The sequence below is a fragment of the Salvelinus sp. IW2-2015 genome, unplaced genomic scaffold (assembly GCF_002910315.2).
Source record: "Salvelinus sp. IW2-2015 unplaced genomic scaffold, ASM291031v2 Un_scaffold5286, whole genome shotgun sequence".
Lineage (NCBI taxonomy): Eukaryota > Metazoa > Chordata > Actinopteri > Salmoniformes > Salmonidae > Salvelinus > Salvelinus sp. IW2-2015.
In genome coordinates, this window is record NW_019946551.1 from 7,959 (window position 1) to 29,765 (window position 21,807).

Consider the following 21,807-nt stretch of genomic DNA (forward strand, 5'->3'; position numbering starts at 1 on the left):
CCCTCCCCAGTCCCCCACCACAGTTAAAAATAGAAACCAGAGACTTGATTGAGGAGAAACAGAAGCCAGATGTCAATGGAGGGAGCTGAAGTGTTTACGTTAGTCAGAGACAGACAGACAGACAGAGATGTTCCTGGAAAGAGGCCCAAGCTCTCCCCCAGACCTGCGCGGTTCAAAGACTATTTGGAATCATTTTGTATACTTTGAGCGTTTGCTTTAGTCTGCCTGGAGTGCCAGATGGGTGGGCATTGCACTTACAAGCTCAATCAAGCACAACTCAAATATTTTAAAGACTTCATAATTATTTGAACCCAGGTGTGTTCTCCCCATTCAAGGCCCACACATCCAGCCAGGTCATCTCTCCAACATGGACACTAACTACTGAGCCATTAAAAGCCAAGGCCAGATTTAGAAAGTGGACTCGCTGTGTGGCAAATCTTTCAATGCCTTTCCTGGTCAATGATGGTCTGTCTGCCTGTTTGTTTTCCACTGACAAGCTGCTTTTTATTTGAGAGAAGAAGAAAAAAACGTCCCGGGGAAAAAGGCAAATATCCAAGCTAAAATAGACATGAGAAAACTGTTTTACACTTTAGCATCGCTTACTCTCTATGACGTCCTAAATGAATACTAAATCAGTCAATATTAAGCCTAGTCTATTTAAGCCCTAGAATAAACGAGAGAGACAGAGAGATGCAGTATATCTGTCTGAGGAGGGAGGAAACTCTCTCCTCTCCTGGCTGGGTAGTGTGGACGTCTCTCACCTAACAGCTGTTTACATTTCCACTAGTGCGAGATCTCTGCTCCTCTCTACCAGTCAGCTACAACAAGCCTGCAGCACACGTCCGGAACATCTCAGATAGCAGCAATGTGTGTTTTGTGTGGAGCAGGCGTCTTCCAGATGTAACTCTAAAGTAACTGAAGGTTAGCCTGTGTCGTGAGCAACGTGCTGAAACGATGGAAGTTATTAATACGACCAAAACATTGTAGTGACGCCAGTCCTTATTGCGAGGCTTTGGAAAATACTCTACTCTCTAGTCTTTGTGCGTTCTTGTAAATACCTGGAGTGCTACATAGAGAAACAATTCAACATGCTCATGCTTCAAGCTGAGTGAGTGACCTTACATGATTATGTGTATGTGTTGGATGTGTTAGGGAGAACTCACTAGAGCATTGAGGGTAGTTGCATTTTCAACAATCATGCTTTAAAAGACTAATTTATTTTAGCACACGGAGCGTGAGTTCCTATGCCATCGATTGATTTGTATCTTGTTAAGTGCCCTAATTGTGTGGTACTGGGCTCGAAAGGCAGTATGTAGCGTGCCCATTGGAAATAAACAAAACAGGGGTCTTGACAATATTCTCTCAAGATCAGTTCACCGTATTCAGTTTTTTAATATTGTCAAATAAATTTGGCTAAACATAATTTCTCCACTTCTGAGTTACCATCATAGGCTGGGTATAGTTTGTCAGGACTAGTGATCCACTAATGTTCTCTTCGATCAAGATTGATATCAACTGTTCCTGAATACACACATTACTGAATGTCCAGACTGTAACACAGCAAACAAGCAATGGTGTGAGAGGGACAACAATGACATAAGGTGTGTGAAGCTCCTGTTACACTGACAATGCGTCTGTAATTAAGAATACTTCTCACAATCATACAATTTCAATTAGAGTTTGTGGAGGAGGGAAGATGCTCATCTCAATCCACCTACACAATAATGTATGACAACTCCTGCGCTTACCTCCACTGAAGGACAATGTAAAACAGAAACAGACTACATCTCATACACCACCACATTGTTGTAACTCTTGGTTGCTCTTTGCCTGGCAAGTACAGGCTTGTAACAGGGAAGGACGTGCTAATTCTGCATCCCAACCACCAATGGTTTTGGATAACGTCCCAACTCTAGCTATGTTCTTTCCTGGAGGATTTAGAAAACAATGAGTAATAATAAACAGGTTTACGTAGTGCAATCACTCTAGTAGCACAGTCACGAGGTGGATGAAACTGCAATACGCTTCTCTCAAAATAAAGCAGAAAGTGTTCAGAGTATTAAGAGGTGTTTCTAGTCAGGAACAACACAGATAGCCTACCGGGTGAGTATCTAACCAGTACAGAGCAGAGTATATACGGATTTCTAATCTGTGCACCACACCTGATACAGTTAGAGGCCATATTGCCCTTCCATTACCTACCTTAAGTGAGTTAACCATTAAAAGCGTGGTAGGAGAATCGGTTTGCCTTATCAGACAACCACACTAATGCCCACATACCTTTAATTAAACCGTGATCTGTTAGCTATTGAACGCATGAGAGCGGGTTTTTCCTAATTAGCAGTACAGCACATAGCGTCCACCTTCAAATTATACCGCTTTAGAAAACCCAGGACTATCTATTCTGACACACCCAAGTAGAGCATCACTACCGTTAAACATTAATACGGATAGAGAAACTGCGGGTTCACAGAACACCACTACATGAAGCCTACCTTAATTAGAATGCACATAGAGAAAACGGGTTTCTATCTGACACCCATAAACCTACCTTAATTAACATAGAGATACAGCTTTCTATAGCTGACAAAGCATAGCCTACCTTCCAATAGATCATACCGTAGAGAACATGAGTTTCATTATCAGACACACATAGATGCCTACCTTATTAACCGTAGCGAGAAAATGGTTTCTTATCAGACACACATAGGCTACTACCTTATTATACATCAGAGAAACAGTTTCTTTCTGCACAACACTAGCCTACCTTAATTAACCGTAGAGAAGAAGGTATTTTTCTCTACCAGACAACAGCACATCAGACAGCTTACCATGAACGACTAATTTAAACATAGAGAGAATAAACAGTTCTCGACTTACACATGACACATACATAAGCAAGCCTTCACATACATTCATTCTAAACAATAGAGAGATCACAAGTGATTGATATCTGACCTACACATATGTCCTACCATTACCTAACCCGATAGGTAGAAACCCGGTCCTCTACTAGAATCTGACACACAATACGCCTAATCCTTAATAACCGTGAGAGATAATAAACGCCGTTCTACTCTTAACTCTGAACCAACCAAGCAATAGATCTCTACATCTTTAAAATTAAAAACAAGACAGAAACCCACGTTTACCTGTCTGCACCACCACACTAGGTATCCCACTACACCTCATATTAGACCCGATAGAAATGGTTGTTGCTTACAGGACACTACAGTATGACCTTACGCGTGTGAGCAATAAACCGTTAGGAGAAATGGTGATAATGTTTGCTCTGATGCGATGACAACACAATGATACCTACCTAATCATATACATACTATGCAGTGAAAATCAGTTCTTCTCCCTATACCACGACACACATAGCACTCACATTGAGAGTCAACTGCGCGTTAGACGTATAAAATGGTATGTCGCTCATTGGCTAAAGATAAACACACATAGCCTACCTTACAGTGTAACACCACTGTATGCTGAAACAGTTGCAATATTATCTCGACTAACACATACAATAAGAGCCAGCCGTACCGTTAATCTAACCGTGTTGCTAAGAAAATGGGTATCTTGGTGATTCAACAAACAACATACCCCTACGCTTACCTTATACATAGAGGTCTAACAGTTCTTTCTGAACAACACATAGAGAGTGTCTAAGCCTCTGTGAGAGTTATCAATATGAGAAAACAGATTATAATCTGAACCACAACGATAGCCTACCTCACATGTTACTCCGTAGCAGAATAAGGTATCGTATCAGTACCACACCATTAGCCTACGCTACTTTAATAACCATAGAGAAACAAGTTCTGCTTCTCTGAACACGACCACTAGTCCTCTCTCACTTAAATTAAACATAAGATGAAGAACCACTGTGATTATATCAATGACACACCAAGTAAGCCACGCCACCTGTAGATCTAAATGACTGCTTAATCACAGTAGAGAAAACGCGCCATTGCGTCCACTCTGACATACTAAATAAGGTTACCTAGCTTGAACCATAAGGTAGAAACAAAATGACATATCCAGACACACGAGCCCATATGGTCCCTTAACCATTTATAAGATCATGACATTATAGAAGGAAGAACCACAGGGTTGCTAACATAGTCTTCTAACACACAATAGACTCGTACTGCTTTATAAAAGGTAGACACATAAGCAAGAATCACATCAGTATGTGCTTCATAGAACAACAGCAGCTACGACCTAGCACTTCTACACTACCGTCTAGAGAACAGTCCCAGGTTACTCTAGTCCCTGGGACACATAACTAGGCCTGCTACTCTTCTGAACCGTAGCCCAGATGTAAAACTGGTTTCTGGATCATGAGCACACGGCTCAGGATGAGCGGACACATATCTCGAGCTTCAACTTGGAGATCCAGTAGGATGAGAGAACAGTTTGCTGTCTGGACACACCACACCTTATGTGCCCCTTCAGCCTTGTTAGACCTGTGGTACTTGTTATGAGAGACCAAAAATGTGTGAGAGTGATGCTCGCCTATGTCTTTAGATATTAAAATTGGATGTTTTAATTTTTATTTAAATCGGGCAGTCAGTTAAGAACCAAATTATTATTTACAATGATGGCCTTAGGAACAGGTGGGTTTAAGCGTGCTTAGTTAGCGAGGGCAGGGAGGAACGGGACTTCTATATGTTTACCTCTACGCTACACTGCCCTACGTGGGATTCAATTGAGTTAGTCTTCAAGGGAAGCCATTAAATATTTCGAAAACCGGTGTAATAACATAGGTTGGACCACACGCGTGCTATGTCCGCCTAGGGACTACGCTGAGCCCACACAGGTACAATGTACGGGTACTTGCGTATTTATATCACGGAAATTAAATGGATACGAACTTTGCCGCGCCACCGTCACCTCCCCCCTCACCTTCCCTCATCTTTTAACCCTATCCGATGTGCCACCACCTCCACCCTAGCAGTTTTTTCTTAGAGCGTGAGGGCCCCGACCAGGAACTCGAAGTTCAACCCGAGCCAAGGCTTGAGCCCTTTGCCTCTTTACATTGACATTTCCCCGAGCTGAAGAGAATTACGAGGCGAGCCGACGTGCATAAACCAGTGCTGGATGGACCTGACTGCCTGGCCTATTAGACATAGATTCATGCGCTTTCTGCCGCCGTGGTCTCTTGAAACAATGATCAGTCCAAGTTTTTAAAACACGCCTCCACTTTGGCTCCTTATGGCCATCATTGTAAATAATAATTTGTTCTAATATAACCTCTGGTACATTATCAGTATCTAGGTGCCAACTGGGTCTTTTATATAGCAATGATCATCTTCTAAGAAGATGCTCATTAAAACAATTTATTTAATATCTAAACTCTGGAAGCAGATCTTGTATACAGTCAGTTTAACAGGCCTGGTCTTTATACGCCAGGTCAATGCATGAAGACAGGTCCACTGATTGTTCTTGCTATACGTCGTCCACTTTCTATAGACGAGGCTACAGAGGTTGGTCTTGGGTATAATTAACGAGGGCTCATTTAGTCCAGGCGCTAGGGTGCTTTATATAGGTGTGTGTGTCTAAAGTACAAGTAAATGACTGTATGATCTACGTGCCTGGTCATTGTTAATTAAGGTTATACAGTCATATGTACTTAATGACATGGCTGTCACCATGTCTTCATATACAGCAATCCGTTTTAGACATCTAGCGGCGTTCATACTGTAGTACTTGGTAGGCTTTATTTAGTATATCAGTCATTTAGATTTATGACACACAAACATTATCACTTCAATACAAAACACATGCGTAGGTTGTTGGATGAGTGTGTTAAATGGAACCTTCTGTGTTTAGTTTGGTTACATATGACTAACAGCATTAGATACGTGTGTTTCTTCTTGCTGACGGATCGTGAGATTAACTGGGATAAGGAACATATCACTATCATTTCTGTATTTTGTCTATGGTATATGGAAATCATTCTGTTGTTCATGTTCGTTCTCTTATCTTGTCGTTTCATCAACTTAATGGTGTTGTGTAGGATACTGCAACACTGACAACAGACGGTAGGCAATGACCTAATGTTGCGTGTGTCGACATAAAAGTAATAAAATCATGTGAGATTATCTCACTGAAGCTATGGTTAAGTTAAAGGATATAATGTGCCCTCTTCGATGAGGCTGTCTGATACGAATAACTGGTTCTCGGCAATGTGACGTTTCACTGACTACACTTAGCAGGTTCTATTGATCTATGCTCTAGACCTTAGTGTCGGTGACAGATGACACCCACACTTATGAACAGGAAGTTCAGCTCTCTGGAGGTGCTGTCAGTTATACCAGCAAAAAGCTACCGTAGTTTAGTGGTCCAGTTCTACTAGTGGTCCAGTTCTATTAGTGGTCCTGTTCTATTAGTGGTCCTGTTCTATTATACAGTTCTATTAGTGGTCCAGTTCTATTAGTGGTCCTGTTCTATTAGTGGTCCTGTTCTATTATACAGTTCTATTAGTGGTCCAGTTCTATTACTGGTCCAGTTCTATTAGTGGTCCTGTTCTATTAATGGTCCAGTTCTATTAGTGGTCCTGTTCTATTATACAGTTATATTAGTGGTCCAGTTCTACTAGTGGTCCAGTTCTATTGGTGGTCCAGGTCTGTTAGAAGTGTTAATCCATTCTATAACGTGTTCTGAACTCACTTCTATGAGTCACAGCACAAATCATACCTTGTACCCAGTTTAACCGTTTCTGTGAACTCAAAGATATTGCCCCTCCATGGGAAAACGTTGGTTGGCATTGTTTGAGAGGATTAGATGGATCGCTCCAAACGTTGGATGTGAACCTGACCAACAGCTGAGAGATTAGAGCCATTAGAAGTATTCMACACCACACAAGAGGCCTAATCCGACCAAAGACCACAGCTCTGGGACATGGGATTCATTGGTCATTTGGTGGCTACACAGTTTCATAGACACAATCTGTGAATCACGTTAAATCCACAGCATTGATCACGAGTCACAGTAGACATGAATAACATAGCTGTTTCTACCCTGCTAGAAACAACATGTATCAGACTGTACGGAGACCTTAGTTTAAATTACAGGGCCATGTGGACAACACTGATGTCAACCATTTACTCACTGCAAAAGGCAGGGATCAGCTTCCACCAACAGYGATCTGTTTGACTGCATTACATCAATCTCTAAGGAGAAGTGGCAATATATTGCAGAAACATATTAGGTTTTAACAGTTTATATTCCTAAATGATGGAGCTCTAAACGTATCAGCTGATAAAGAGTTCTGGCATTCACTGTTCGTATTACATTAATCCAAGGGGAAGGTTTCAGAGGATAATATGACAAAGATGTACTCAAAGGGTGTACAAACACGACACAGGAGGTTGGTGGAACCTTATTTGGGGAGGACGGGGCTCGTGGTAATGACTGGAGTGGAATGGTATCAAATACATCATACACATGGTTTCCATCCGTTTGATGCCATTCCATCAACTGAGTTTCGGCTATTATTAAGATCCGTCATCCCCTCAGAAACCTCCACTGAAACACGAGTACAGGCCCTGTTCTTTAAGGAACGAAGTAAAGAAACCTCCACTGAAAACACGCACGTACAGGCCATGTTCTTTAAGGAACGAAGTAAAGAAACGCTCCACTGAAACACAGAGTGACAGCGCGTTCTTTAAAGGAAGAGTAAAGAAACCTCCACTGAAACACGAGAAGGCCACTGTTTCTTTAAGGCAACGAAGTAAAGAACCTCCACTGAAACACGAGTACAGCCCTGTTATAAGCAGATAAACTCCTACAACCGGGAACCCGGCCAACGGAAGAGTAAAGAAACTCCACTGAAACACGAGTAGCAGCCCAGTTCTTTAAAGGAACGAAGTAAAGAAACCTCCATGAAACACGAGTACAGGCCTCTGTTCTTTAAGGAACGAAGTAAGAAATCCTCCACTGAAACACCGAGGACAGGCCCTGTTCTTTTAAGGAACGAAGTAAAGAAACCTCCAACTGAAACACGAGGACAGGCCCTGTTTCTTTAAGGAACGAAGTAAGAACGCACGAATCTGGCAGGCTTTTTAGGAACAGTAAAGAACCTGCCATCTGAGCCGGGACAGGCCTGTTCTTTTATGAAAAGAAGTAAGCAACTCCACTGAAACACGAGTTACAGGACCTGTTCTTTAAGGAACGAAAGTAAGAAACTCACTGAAACACGAGACAGGCCTGTTCTTTAAGGACAAAGTAAAGAAACCTTCCACTGAAACAGAGGTACAGGCCCTGTTTCTTTAAGGACAAAGTAAAGAACCTCCATGAAACACGAGTACAGGCCCTTGTTTTAAGGAACAAGTAAAGAACCTCTACTGAAAACGAGACAGGGCTGTTCTTTAAGACAAAGTAAAGAAACCTCCCATGAAACACGATACAGGCCCTGTTCTTAAGACAAAGTAAAGAACCTCCCATGAAACACGAGTACAGGCCCTGTTCTTAAGGAACAAAGTAAAGAAAACTCCACGAAACACGAGTACTGGCCGTTATAAGGAACGAAGGAAATAAGTAAAGAAAGGTATCAACATCTAACAGAAACGTAAGACTATCATTATGCATAGAAGCTGACAGATCTGGCAAACAAATAGGCCTCCTCTGCAACTGCAGGGTAGAAGTCATCTTACGGGAATTCCTTGCTGAAACCCCTTCGTCTGATCGTAACGCGTATGTTGTAGTGGTGGTGTCATTAGTTCAGGCCCGCCAGCGGGATGCTTTCAGAGTGAGGTCAACACACAACTCTGAGTATTCCTCTCTCGTTTGCCCCATCTCTCTTTCACTTATCTTCTCCTATCTACTGGTTCTGCTCTCTCATATTCTATTGGTTCTCTCCCTTCCTACTGGTTCTGATCTTCTCCTATCTACTGGTTCTGCTCTCTCCTATCTACTGGTTCTGCTCTCTCCTTATCTACTGGTTCTCTCTCCTATCTACTGGTTTCTCTCTCCTATCTACTGGTTGCTCTCTCCTATCTACTGGTTCTGCTCTCACCTATCTACTTGGTTCCTGCTCTCTCCTCTGACTGGTTCCTCTCCTATCTACTGGTTCGCTCTCTCCTATCTACTGGTTCCGCTCTCTCCATCTACCGGTTCTCTCTCCTACTCTGGTTCTGCTCTCTCCTATCTACTGGTTCTGCTCTTCCTTCCTACTGGTTCTGCTCCTCTCCTTCCTACTGGTTCTGCTCTCTCCTATCTACGGTTTCTCTCTATCTCTGGTTCTTCTCTCTATCTACTGGTTCTGCTCTCTCCTATCTACTGGTTCTGCTCTCTCCTTCTACTGTTTCTGCTCTCTCCTTCCTACTGGTTCTGCTCTCTCTCCTATCTACTGGTTCTGCTTCTCTCTCGTCTATCTACTGGTTCTGCTCTCTCCTATCTACTGGTTCTCTTTCCTATCTACTGGTTCTCTCTCCTTCCTACTGGTTCTGATCTCTCCTATCTACTGGTTCTCTCTCCTATCTACTGGTTCTCTCTCCTTCTTACTGGTTCTCTCCCCTTCCTACTGGTTCTCTCTCCTACTGGTTCTCTCTCTCCTATCTACTGGTTCTGCTCTCTCATATCTATTGGTTCTCTCTCCTTCCTACTGGTTCCTGATCTCTCCTATCTACTGGTCTGCTCTCTCTATCAACTGGTTCTGCTCTCTCCTATCTACTGGTTTCTCTCTCCTATCTACTGGTTCTCTCTCCTATCTACTGGTTCTGCTCTCACCTATCTCACTGGTTCTGCTCTCTCCTTCCTACTGGTTCTTCTCTCCATCTACTGGTCCGCTCTCTCCTATCTACTGGTTTCGCTCTCTCCTATCTACTGGTTCGCTCTCTCCTATCTACTGGTTCTCTCTCCTTCCTACTGGTTCTCTCTCTCTTCTACTGGTCTCTCTCCTATCTACTGGTTCTGCTCTCTCCTATCTACTGGTTCTGCCTCTCCTCTCTTCCTTCTATCTCTGGCTCTCTCCTTCCTACTGGTTTCTCTCCTATCTACTGGTTCTGCTCTCTCCTATCTACTGGTTCTGCTCTCTCCTATCTACTGGTTCTCTCTCCTTCTCTTACTGGTTCTGCTCTCTCCTTCCTACTGGTTCTGCTCTCTCCTACTCTACTGGTTCTCTCTCCTATCTACTGGTTCTCTCTCCTTCCTACTTTCTCTCCTTCCTATGGTCTCCTTATCTACTGGTTCTGCTCTCTCCTATCTACTGGTGTTCTGCTCTCTCCTATCTACTGGTTTCTCTCCTATTCCTACTGGTTCTCTCTCCTTCCTACTGGTTCTCTCTCCTCCTATGGTTCTCTCTCCTATCTACTGGTTCTGCTCCTCCTATCTACTGGTTCTCTCTCCTCTCTGGTTCTCTCTCCTTCCTACTGGTTCTCTCTCCTTCCTACTGGTTCTCTCTCCTATCTACTGTTTCTGCTCTCTCCTATCTACTGGTTCTGCTCTCCCTATTCTGTCCTCTCTCCTATCTACTGGTTCTCTCTCCTTCCTACTGGTTCTCTCTCCTTCTACTGTTCTGCTCTCCTATCTACTGGTTCTGCTCTCTCTCTCTACTGGTTCTGCTCTCTCCTTCCTACTGGTTTCTGCTCTCTCCTATCTACTGGTTCTCTCTCCTATCTACTGGTTCTGCTCTCTCCTATCTACTGGTTCTGCTCTCTCCTTCCTCCAGGGTTCTGCTCTCTCCTATCCTACTGGTTCTGCTCTCTCCTATCTACTGGTTCTCTCTTCCTATCCTGTTCTGCTCTCTCCTATCTACTGGTTCTCTTTCCATCTACTGGTCTCTCTCCCTTCCTACTGGTTCTGATCCTCCTATCTACTGGTTCTCTCTCCATCTACTGGTTCTCTCTCCTTCCTACGGTTCTCTCTCCTTCCTACTGGTTCTCTCTCCTATCTACCTGGTTCTGCTCTCTCCTATCTACTGTTCTGCTCTCTCCTATCTACGGTTCTCTCTCCTCCTACTGGTTCTCTCTCCTTCCTACTGGTTCTCTCTCCTATCACTGTTCTGCTCTCTCTCTATCTACTGGTTCTGCTCTCTCCTATCTACTGTTCTCTCTCCTTCCTACTGGTTCTCTCTCTATCTACTGGTTCTGCTCTCTCCTATCTACTGGTTTCTCTCTCCTTCTACTGGTTCTGCTCTCTCCTTCCTACTGGTTCTCTCTCCTATCTACTGGTTTCTGCTCTCTCCTATCTACTGGTTCTGCTCTCTCCTATCTACTGGTTCTCTCTCCTTCCTACTGGTTTCTCTCCTATCTACTGTTCTGCTCTCTCCTATCTACTGGTTCTCTCTCCTTCCTACTGGTTCGTCTCTCCTTCCTACTGGTTCTCTCTCCTATCTACTGGTTCTGCTCTCTCCTATCTACTGGTTCTGCTCTCTCTATCTACTGGTTCTGTCTCTCCTATCTACTGGTTCTCTCCTTCCTACTGTTATTCTCTCCTACTGGTTCTCTCTCCTATCTACTGTTCTCTCTCCTATCTACTGGTTTCTCTCCTATCTATGGTTTAGCTCTTGCCTCTACTGTCACTAACATTACCGTGGAGGCTGCTTCTCCACTACTACTTAGAGCAGCTGTGCAGGAAGATAACACACCTGTGTGTGTGTGTGTGTGTGTGTGTTGTGTTGTTGTGTGTGTGTGTGTGTGTGTGTGTGTGTGTGTGTGTGTGTGTGGTGTGGTGTGGTGTGTGTGTGTGTGTGTGTGTTGTGTGGTGTGTGGTGTGAACACATTGAGAACCTCAACTAACCAATATCCTGAAAACTGAATGAGTCAATGACAGTGACGTGTAAGTAATGAGGACAAGTTCTCTCGTAACCAGAATCTGTAGCTGTGTGTTCTCAACTCTGTTCCAAAATAGAAATGTCCATTTTAGTAGAGGGGAAAATACCATTTGCCGGAGGTTCATTATGTTTATGATTATTGCTATGCCTAGGAGTCTGTATTCCTGCCTAGGGTCTGTTACTCCTGCCTAGGAGTCTGTACTTCCTGCCTAGGAGTCTGTACTTCCTGCCTAGGAGTCTGTACTTCCTGCCTAGGAGTCTGTACTTCCTGCCCTAGGAGTCTGTACTTCTTGCCTAGGAGTCTGTACTTCCTGCCTAGGAGTCTGTACGTCCTGCCTAGGAGTCTGTACTTCCTGTGGGGATTGTTTTTGCTACAAAAGACATGAGCTCACTGAATCTGAATAATTAACTTGCAAGATTTCCTTTTTGATAATGAATGTATTTGCAAAATATAGCAGGAGAGAAATTGACGGGCTTTGGAATAGAAATAGCATCAAATGTATCACTGTTCGGTCGTGTTCTTACTCATCGACCACATTTTCCTGTTAATGCATGTGGTGTTTGGGCAGTATGTCTCTACTCAATCCTGCTTGCTCGTAGAAAAACGGGCCGAATGAGCTTCCCTGAATGAATCAACGTCACCATAGAAACCCAGCTGGTAGAAACCCCAAGTCATTTAGAGAATCTCAACCTAATGGTTGGGTGCAAGTCATTTCTTCTTCAGTTATTATCCATACAATGGAAGCCATTATAGAAGCCAGCGTGTCTCTGAATTGTGAAATAACGTTACATCTATCTGCCCTATTGTCAGGTGTAATAATAACCCAGTCTTTGTGTTGTCAGCCTGTTAACTAGACACAGCCATTAGAGCTAGTTACATGTATTAACATGGGAACAGAATGGAGAGCTTTGTTAGCTGCTCTCATTGAGCTGAGAGAAGAAAATGGCTAATTTGACGTGAAGTAACTTCTGGATGAATAAAACAGACAGGAACAAAAGGAGCCTTTTTATGAGACTTTAATTGCAGAATAGAATGGAGCTCTTTTTACTCCACTGAATGGGCAGGTAGATACTGCTGCAGAAACCTGTTACAGAATCACACAGAGGTCTACGAGGGATCTTTTCCCTCTGCCGCCGGAAAATGTTTCACCTTATCAAAGCAAGAACAGGTACTTGAATGCCGGTTTAAATGGACTACAGTTTATCTGAACTTTAGCAGAAATATTAGACAATACACAGTGAGATGGACTGATGTTCATAGCATGACTTCTATGTTAAGAACAACCAGGTGGGGAGTCTGTACTGGAGCTGAATGGAAAACAAGTTAAAGGACGATATTCAAATAATGGATTCAGTCAAAGTAAATGAATCAAACGGTAAATTCACAGCGAGGATAATAGGAGTGTTGAGAAACAGTTTTCTAAACTGTACTAGGGCTAGGAGTAGATGGTTCACTCTGTCATCACAGCTTGTGTGTGTGTGTGTGTGTGTGTGTGTGTGTGTGTGTGTGTGTGTGTGTGTGTGTGTGTGTGTGTGTGTGTGTGTGTGTGTGTGTGTGTGTGTGTGTGTGTGTGTGTGTGTTGTAATACAAACAATGTACCTTTTCTAGTAAATGATATTGACATTGTGATGTAACAACTGTTTGTCTGCCTTTAAGTGAAGGACTTCCTACTGGCTCTGCTCTGCAGTGGTGTAGTGAATATTTAAACTGAGAGAGAAGCTGAAACACGGGAGTCCCTGGTGTAGTGAGCGTCAACTGAGAGAGAAGCTGAAACATGGGAGTCCTCTGGTGTAGTGGGCTTCAACTGAGAGAGAAGCTGAAACACGGGAGTCCTCTGTGTAGTGAAGTTTCAATGAGAGAGAAGCTGAAACCAGGGAGTCCTCTGGTGTAGTGAGGCGTCAACTGAGAGAGAAGCTGAAACACGGGAGTCCTCTGGTGTAGTGAGGCGTCAACTGAGAGAGAAGCTGAAACAGGGAGTCCTCTGGTGTAGTGAGGCTTCAACTGAGAGAGAACTGAAACACGGGAGTCCTCTGGTGTAGTGAGGCTTCAACTAGAGAGAAGCTGAAACACGGGAGTCCTCTGGTGTAGTGAGTTCAACTGAGAGAGAAGCTGAAACACGGGAGTCTCTGGTGTAGTGAGGCGTCAACTGAGAGAGAAGCTGAGACATGGGATCCTTGGTGTAGTGAGGCTTCAACTGGAGAGAGCGAAACACGGAGTCTGGTGTAGTGAGCTTCAACAGAGAAAGCTGAAACACGGGAGTCCTCTGGTGTAGTGAGGCTTCAACTGAGAGAGAAGCTGAAACACGGGAGTCCTCTGGGTAGTGAGGCTTCAACTGAGAGAGAAGCTGAAACACGGAAGTCCTCTGGTGTGTGAGGCTTCAACTGAGAGAGAGAGCTGAAACACGGAAGTCCTCTGGTGTAGTGAGGCTTCAACTGAGAGAGAAGCTGAAACACGGGAGTCCTCTGAGTATTACAGTAACGCACAAATCAGCCGTTTCCTCATCTTCAACCACAATTCCCCTGACCAGAACTCAGCTTCTCAAGTACAATACTGTATCTCATACACGGTGTACTTAAAGGCATACATTGTAATCATGTTGTAGTCATTGCTGTACATTATCCCATGCTCCATTCATAATTCACAAACATAGAACATGTATGTACATCCTGTTATTAGCTCTTCAGAACAGTCTTTACAGACACACATGATGTTGAATTTCTGTAGTGAGAGAACTCTCAGGAAGACAATGCATTCCTACCAGTGGAGGCTGGTGGGGGAGCTGTAGGAGGACAGGCTCATTGTAATGGCTGGAATGAAATGTGGTTTCCATATGTTTGATACCGTTCCAATAGTTCTATTCCAGTGATGACAATGAGGCCGCCCTCCTATAGCTCCTCCCACCAGCCTCCCCTGACTCCAACCCGTACTGTCTTTGAGCTTATCATTACAGCAGACCTCTGCTCTACCCTGCTGGGACCCTGCTTCCTTCTGCTGGAACTGTAATAACCCTGCTCTGTGTGTGTATGTGTGGCGTGTGGGTGTGTGTGTGTGTGTGTGTGTGTGTGTGTGTGTGTGTGTGTGTTGTGTGTGTGTGTGTGTGTGTGTGTGTGGTGTGTGTGTGTGTGTGCATGTGTGTGTCCAACTGTAATAACCCTGCTCTGTGTGTGCGTGCGTGTGTGTGTGTGTCCAACTGTAATAACCCTGTTCTCTCAGGGGAAGGTCACGCTGTTTATACAGCTTTATGTTGTCTGGTTACAGAGTGAGGTAGAGGTTGTTTTATGTCGTCTGGTTAGGTGAGGTAGAGGTTGTTTTATGTTGTCTGGTTACTGGTTACAGAGTGAGGTAAAGGTTGTTTTATGTTGTCCTGGTTACAGAGTGAGGTAGAGGTTTGTTTATGTTGTCCTGGTTACAGAGTGAGGTAAAGGTTGTTTTATGTTGTCTGGTTACAGAGTGAGGTAAAGGTTGTTTTATGTTGTCCTGGTTACAGAGTGAGGTAGAGGTTGTTTTATCTTGCTGGTTACAGAGTGAGGTAGAGGTTGTTTTATGTTGTCTGGTTACTGGTTACAGAGTGAAGTAGAGGTTGTTTTATGTTGTCCTGGTTACAGAGTGAGGTAAAGGTTGTTTTATGTGGTCCTGGTTACAGAGTGAGGTAGAGGTTGTTTTATGTTGTCTGGTTACAGAGTGAGGTAGAGGTTGTTTTATGTCGTCTGGTTACAGGTGAGGTAGAGGTTGTTTTATGTTGTCCTGGTTACAGAGTGAGGTAGAGGTGTGTTTTATGTTGTCTGGTTACAGAGTGAGGTAAAGGTTGTTTTATGTTGTCCTGGTTACAGAGTGAGGTAGAGGTTGTTTTATGTTGTCTGGTTACAGAGTGAGGTAAAGGTTGTTTTATGTTGCCTGGTTACAGAGTGGGGTAGAGGTTGTTTTATGTTGTCTGGTTACAGAGTGAGGTAGAGGTTGTTTTATGTTGTCTGGTTACAGAGTGAGGTAAAGGTTGTTTTATGTTGTCCTGGTTACAGAGTGAGGTAGAGGTTGTTTTATGTTGTCTGGTTACAGAGTGAGGTAAAGGTTGTTTTATGTTGTCCTGGTTACAGAGTGAGGTAGAGGTTGTTTTATGTTTCTGGTTACAGAGTGAGGTAGAGGTTGTTTTTGTTGTCTGGTTACAGAGTGAGGTAGAGGTTGTTTTATGTTGTCTGGTTACAGAGTGGAGGTAGAGGTTGTTTTATGTTGTCCTGGTTACAGAGTGAGGTAGAGTTGTTTTATGTTGTCCTGGTTACAGAGTGGGTAGAGGTTGTTTTATGTTGTCTGGTTACAGAGTGAGGTAAGGTTGTTTTTATGTTGTCTGGTTACTGGTTACAGAGTGAGGTAGAGGTTGTTTTATGTTGTCTGGTTACAGAGTGAGGTAAAGGTTGTTTATGTTGTCTGGTTACAGAGTGAGTAGAGGTTGTTTTATGTTGTCTGGTTACAGAGTGAGGTAGAGGTTGTTTTATGTTGTCTGGTTACAGAGTGAGGTAGAGGTTGTTTTATGTTGCCTGGTTACAGAGTGAGGTAGAGGTTGTTTTATGTTGTCTGGTTACAGAGTGAGGTAGAGGTTGTTTTATGTTGTCTGGTTACAGAGTGAGGTAAAGGTTGTTTTATGTTGTCCTGGTTACAGAGTGAGGTAAAGGTTGTTTTATGTTGCCTGGTTACAGAGTGGGGTAGAGGTTGTTTTATGTTGTCTGGTTACAGAGTGAGGTAAAGGTTGTTTTATGTTGTCTGGTTACAGAGTGAGGTAGAGGTTGTTTTATGTTGCCTGGTTACTGGTTACAGAGTGAGGTAAAGGTTGTTTTATGTTGTCTGGTTACAGAGTGAGGTAAAGGTTGTTTTATGTTGTCTGGTTACAGAGTGAGGTAGAGGTTGTTTTATGTTGCCTGGTTACTGGTTACAGAGTGAGGTAAAGGTTGTTTTATGTTGTCTGGTTACAGAGTGGGGTAGAGGTTGTTTTATGTTGTCTGGTTACAGAGTGAGGTAGAGGTTGTTTTATGTTGCCTGGTTACTGGTTACAGAGTGAGGTAAAGGTTTTTTATGTTGTCCTGGTTACAGAGTGAGGTAGAGGTTGTTTATGTTGTCTGGTTACAGAGTGAGGTAAAGGTTGTTTATGTTGCCTGGTTACAGGTGAGGTAGAGGTTGTTTTATGTTTTCTGGTTACAGAGTGAGGTAGAGGTTGTTTTATTTTGTCTGGTTACAGAGTGAGGTAAAGGTTGTTTTATGTTGCCTGGTTACAGAGTGAGGTAGAGGTTGTTTTATGTTTCTGGTTACAGAGTGAGGTAGAGGTTGTTTTATGTTGTCTGGTTACAGGATGAGGTAGAGGTTGTTTTATGTTGTCCTGGTTACAGAGTGAGGTAAAGGTTGTTTTATGTTGTCTGGTTACAGAGTGAGGTAGAGGTTGTTTTATGTTGTCTGGTTAAAGAGTGGGGTAGAGGTTGTTTTATGTTGTCTGGTTACTGGTTACAGAGTGAGGTAGAGGTTGTTTTATCTTGCCTGGTTACAGAGTGAGGTAAAGGTTGTTTTATGTTGTCTGGTTACAGAGTGAGGTAGAGGTTGTTTTAGTTTCTGGTTACAGAGTGAGGTAGAGATGTTTTATGTTGTCCTGGTTAAGAGTGAGGTAGAGGTTGTTTTGTGTTGTCTGGTTACAGAGTGAGGTAGAGGTTGTTTTATGTTGTCTGGTTACAGAGTGAGGTAGAGGTTGTTTTATGTTGTCTGGTTACAGAGTGAGGTAGTTGTTTTATGTTGCCTGGTTACAGAGTGGGGTAGAGGTTGTTTTATGTTGTCTGGTTACAGAGTGAGGTAAGGTTGTTTTTGTGTCCTGGTTACAGAGTGAGGTAAAGGTTGTTTATGTTGTCTGGTTACAGAGTGAGGTAGAGGTTGTTTTATGTTGTCTGGTTACAGAGTGAGGTAGAGGTTGTTTTATGTTGCCTGGTTACAGAGTGAGGTAGAGGTTGTTTAATGTTGTCCTGGTTATAGAGTGAGGTAGAGGTTGTTTTAGTTGTCTGGTTACAGAGTGAGGTAGAGGTTGTTTTATGTTGTCTGGTTACAGAGTGAGGTAGAGGTTGTTTTATGTTGTCTGGTTACAGAGTGAGGTAAAGGTTGTTTTATGTTGTCTGGTTACAGAGTGAGGTAGAGGTTGTTTTATGTTGTCTGGTTACAGAGTGAGGTAGAGGTTGTTTTATGTTGTCTGGTTACAGAGTGAGGTAAAGGTTGTTTTATTTTTTCTGGTTACAGAGTGAGGTAGAGGTTGTTTTATGTTGTCCTGGTTATAGAGTGAGGTAGAGGTTGTTTTATGTTGTCTGGTTACAGAGTGAGGTAGAGGTTGTTTTATGTTGTCCTGGTTACAGAGTGAGGTAGAGGTTGTTTTATGTTGTCTGGTTACAGAGTGAGGTAGAGGTTGTTTTAGTGTTGCCTGGTTACAGAGTGAGGTAGAGGTTGTTTATGTTGTCTGGTTACAGAGTGAGGTAGAGGTTGTTTTATGTTGTCTGGTTACTGGTTACAGAGTGAGGTAAAGGTTGTTTTATGTTGTCTGGTTACAGAGTGAGGTAGAGGTTGTTTTATGTTGTCTGGTTACAGAGTGAGGTAATGGTTGTTTTATGTTGCCTGGTTACAGAGTGAGGTAGAGGTTGTTTTATGTTGTCTGGTTACAGAGTGAAGTAAAGGTGTTTTATGTCGTCGTACAGAGTGAAGTAAAGGTTGTTTTATGTTGTCCTGGTTACAGAGTGAAGTAAAGGTTGTTTTATGTTGTCCTGGTTACAGAGTGAGGTAAAGGTGTTTTATGTTGTCCTGGTTACAGAGTGAAGTAAAGGCTGTTTCTTGGATTCTCCTTCTGGACGTGTGTTTCACCCATAGGTCTGCAGAGAAATGTGAAATGGTGACATTTTTATTATTTGTGTGGTGTGCTGTGTGCGTGTGTGTGTGTGTGTGTGTGTGCGCTGTGCGTGTGTTGTGTGTGTGTGTGTGTGCGCAAGCCTGTATTGTTTTGGGCAAAACTTGATATTACACTCCCAGTCCTGTGATGCACGATTCCCAAGGTTGGATGATAAAGACTTCCTCAGAAATTCAAAGTATTTGATTTCGCAACATGGAGAGGGAGTCACCTAAATATTTATTGTCAAGGAACAAGGGACACAATATTAATTCCTTATTCCGTAAACTGTTAACGTTGCTGATAGGCCTATTGAAAACATTTATTTTAGCAGGTGAAAATGTATGGAGAACAAAATAAAACCCTTTTGATAAATTAAAATAATTGTTGTTTTGTTTTATAGCTCTATATAATGCTCCATGGCAAATTTGAGTTTTTCTAGATTTAAAACGTAAAACAACATTTATAAAGCAAACATGAACTCTTAGGTCTTGCACAGAAAGTAGTTACATTATTTAAGCATATGTTGCAGAACAGTGACTACACATAATTTTCTCAGAATATTGACAAAAAAAAATAGATTTTAAGGTGGTTAGCCATCAAGTGACGGAGTTGACAAGCCACTTACGGAGTTGACGACAGATACTCAAAACAGACATATTTTTGCCACTAAAAGTAAAAGTTCAGTGATTACACATTATGACGGAGTTGACAAGCCACTTACGGAGTTGACAACAGATACTCAAAACAGACATATTTTTGCCTCTAAAAGTAAAAGTTCAATACAAACATTTGTAAAGTYTGGAAAAMAATTKATTTAAAAATCCCCAATAAAAACAACCCTTCTATTAGATTTTTCAGCACTCTGACAGAGTTGATGTTTACCTTCATTCAAAATTCATATTCTATCATAATCTATCAATCAGGCAGAGAGAGTTGACAGTTGGTTGTTACCATGGTAATTCCAATATTGTTTGTTTAAATATATTATGCAATAAGACACCTCTGGGGTTTGTGCTAAGGGCTGTGTCCAGGCACTCCACGATGCGTCATGCGTAAGAACAGCCCTAAGCCGTGGTATATTGGCTATATACCACACCTCCTCGTGCTTAATTAGAGAACTTTCCAGACCATGAGTGGTCTTGTTGCACTACATGTAATGAGAACATGAATAAGAGGTCATTATGGTATAGCTGACCCTGCTCATTCCTGATTTGAATTCACCAAATCTCCAGACACATCTTTTAGGAATCACAATTTCGAGATAAATAATCTTTAAAGTCACGGAAGGCTATTGCAAGAAACAACATAAGAATTTTTCAGTTAATCTCCATTATTTCCCCCAAAAATGTAACACTATTTTGGAGTTTCAAATGGGCATCCTTTTGCCCCGGCATTGAGCAGACATGGAAATTAATAATATTGAAAGTATTTAGAAAATTGAAGGAAAAAAAAAATAATGTTTGTTTGTGGATCCAGTTGACAGAGGTTGATCACTCATATGTTTGGGAGCAGAAATATTAATGCGCGTAATTCCTCTGGCAGCCTGCATATAGATTTGAGGATACCCCCGGGGSCCCACACTTCACCAAGAAAGAATGTATCGAACGACAGTTGGTCCCGTTCCGTTCTTACCTTCTAGCGTCACCTCTCTCCCGGCTCGTTTGAGCCCCTGCACCGCCTCGTCATGCGTGGCGTCCCGCAGGTTCACGCCGTTCACCGATAGAATCGCGTCACGACATATAAGGCTTGGGTTTGATCCGCAGCCAGACTTTGAAGATCTTACTAATAAGTATCGGCATTTTATTCTCTTTTCTCCCTTTATGCTGATGCCGAGTCCTCCTACCTCTTGCTTTATTACTTTCACACATCTTTTTCTGTTGGCGATCGCCTCTGGGACTTGCTCCTGTAAATCCGTGAAAGCTGTCCTCGCCGCAGTTTTCGGACTGTTTGTGTGATCCGAGTGAGTTGCGTTGCACCCGTAAGATCCATTGGTGATGCCGTTTAGGGTCACATTCTCTCCCAGGTCCTCGCAACTCAACGTTAGAGCTTCTTCGTTCAAGTTGGCCAAAACTTTGTGCCATCGGTCCCTCACTAAAACCTCCAACAAGCCACTTTTTTGTACTCTGTTCCCGAAATTATGTAGCTACCGCCATCTTTGAAGCATTCTTAAAATGCCATGTGATTAAACTCACATAGGACTTTACCCCCGAACTTCTCAGCATGGCTTCCCAATAGTTCAGCAACTTCAGCTAACGGCTCTTTTTTTTTGGCAACATAACCTAGTCCCTGCTCCAACAGCCCAAGTATTCTATTCTTGAAAGTAGACGTGATACGATAAGATTCCGATTAAGATACAAAAAAAACTAAGATATCACAATAGGAATAGTAAAAGATGATTTTAGCAATAAATTAATATAGAAAAAAGGATATAGTTGACAGTATTAGCTTAGGATAAAAAAGATTAGGAGAATATGAAGATGTTAATTAAGAGGTTAGTTAAAGATGATATATAATAATTAAGAGTTACATAATTGCATGAATGAAATAATGTGATAACCGAGAAAGAGACTGAGTATGAAGTATGAGGGGATGATGTAGAGTGATATAATGTACATTATTAAGATATTACTTAGCGATTGAGCAAATCATAAATAAGTGAGACGTAAGATACAAAGAAAGTAGAGCAGGATAACAATCACTGTCGATAAGAGGTGAGCTTGATCAGCAAAGAGTACAAAAAAATTGATTCAGATTGTGAAGAAATGGTATACTGAAGTGGTGAGCGTGGCGATCGGGGGTGGACCTGCTCGACTGCGTCTATGGAGCGCGTCCCAGTAGAGTTGCAGGGATGAATTGGTAGAAGAGATGATCCGGTGGGCGAATTCTTGTGAAGCGTCATCAGATCCTATGAGCAGGACGGAGTCTAAATAACAGACAAACTGAGTCGCCTTGTGCTGAATACTAGAGGTAATGGGACGATCGATGATGGGAGGGAGTGCCAAACATGGCGCCATGAGATGGGTCACTCAACAGCGGGGTGATACGCGATCGAGTGAGCTGCTGTAGGGGGACTAGCAGTCGTGACGAAAAGCGGAGTGAATATTGTGTAAGTTCATAGGTGCGTGACGA

The 21,807-nt window shown here is 42.7% G+C and overlaps 1 pseudogene; it reads right to left on the reverse strand.

Moving 5' to 3' along the window:
• Positions 1-20,974, reverse strand: part of LOC112078128 (beta-1-syntrophin-like) — a 28,625-nt pseudogene extending 7,651 nt beyond the window's left edge.
• Positions 20,975-21,807: the final 833 nt, after the last annotated feature.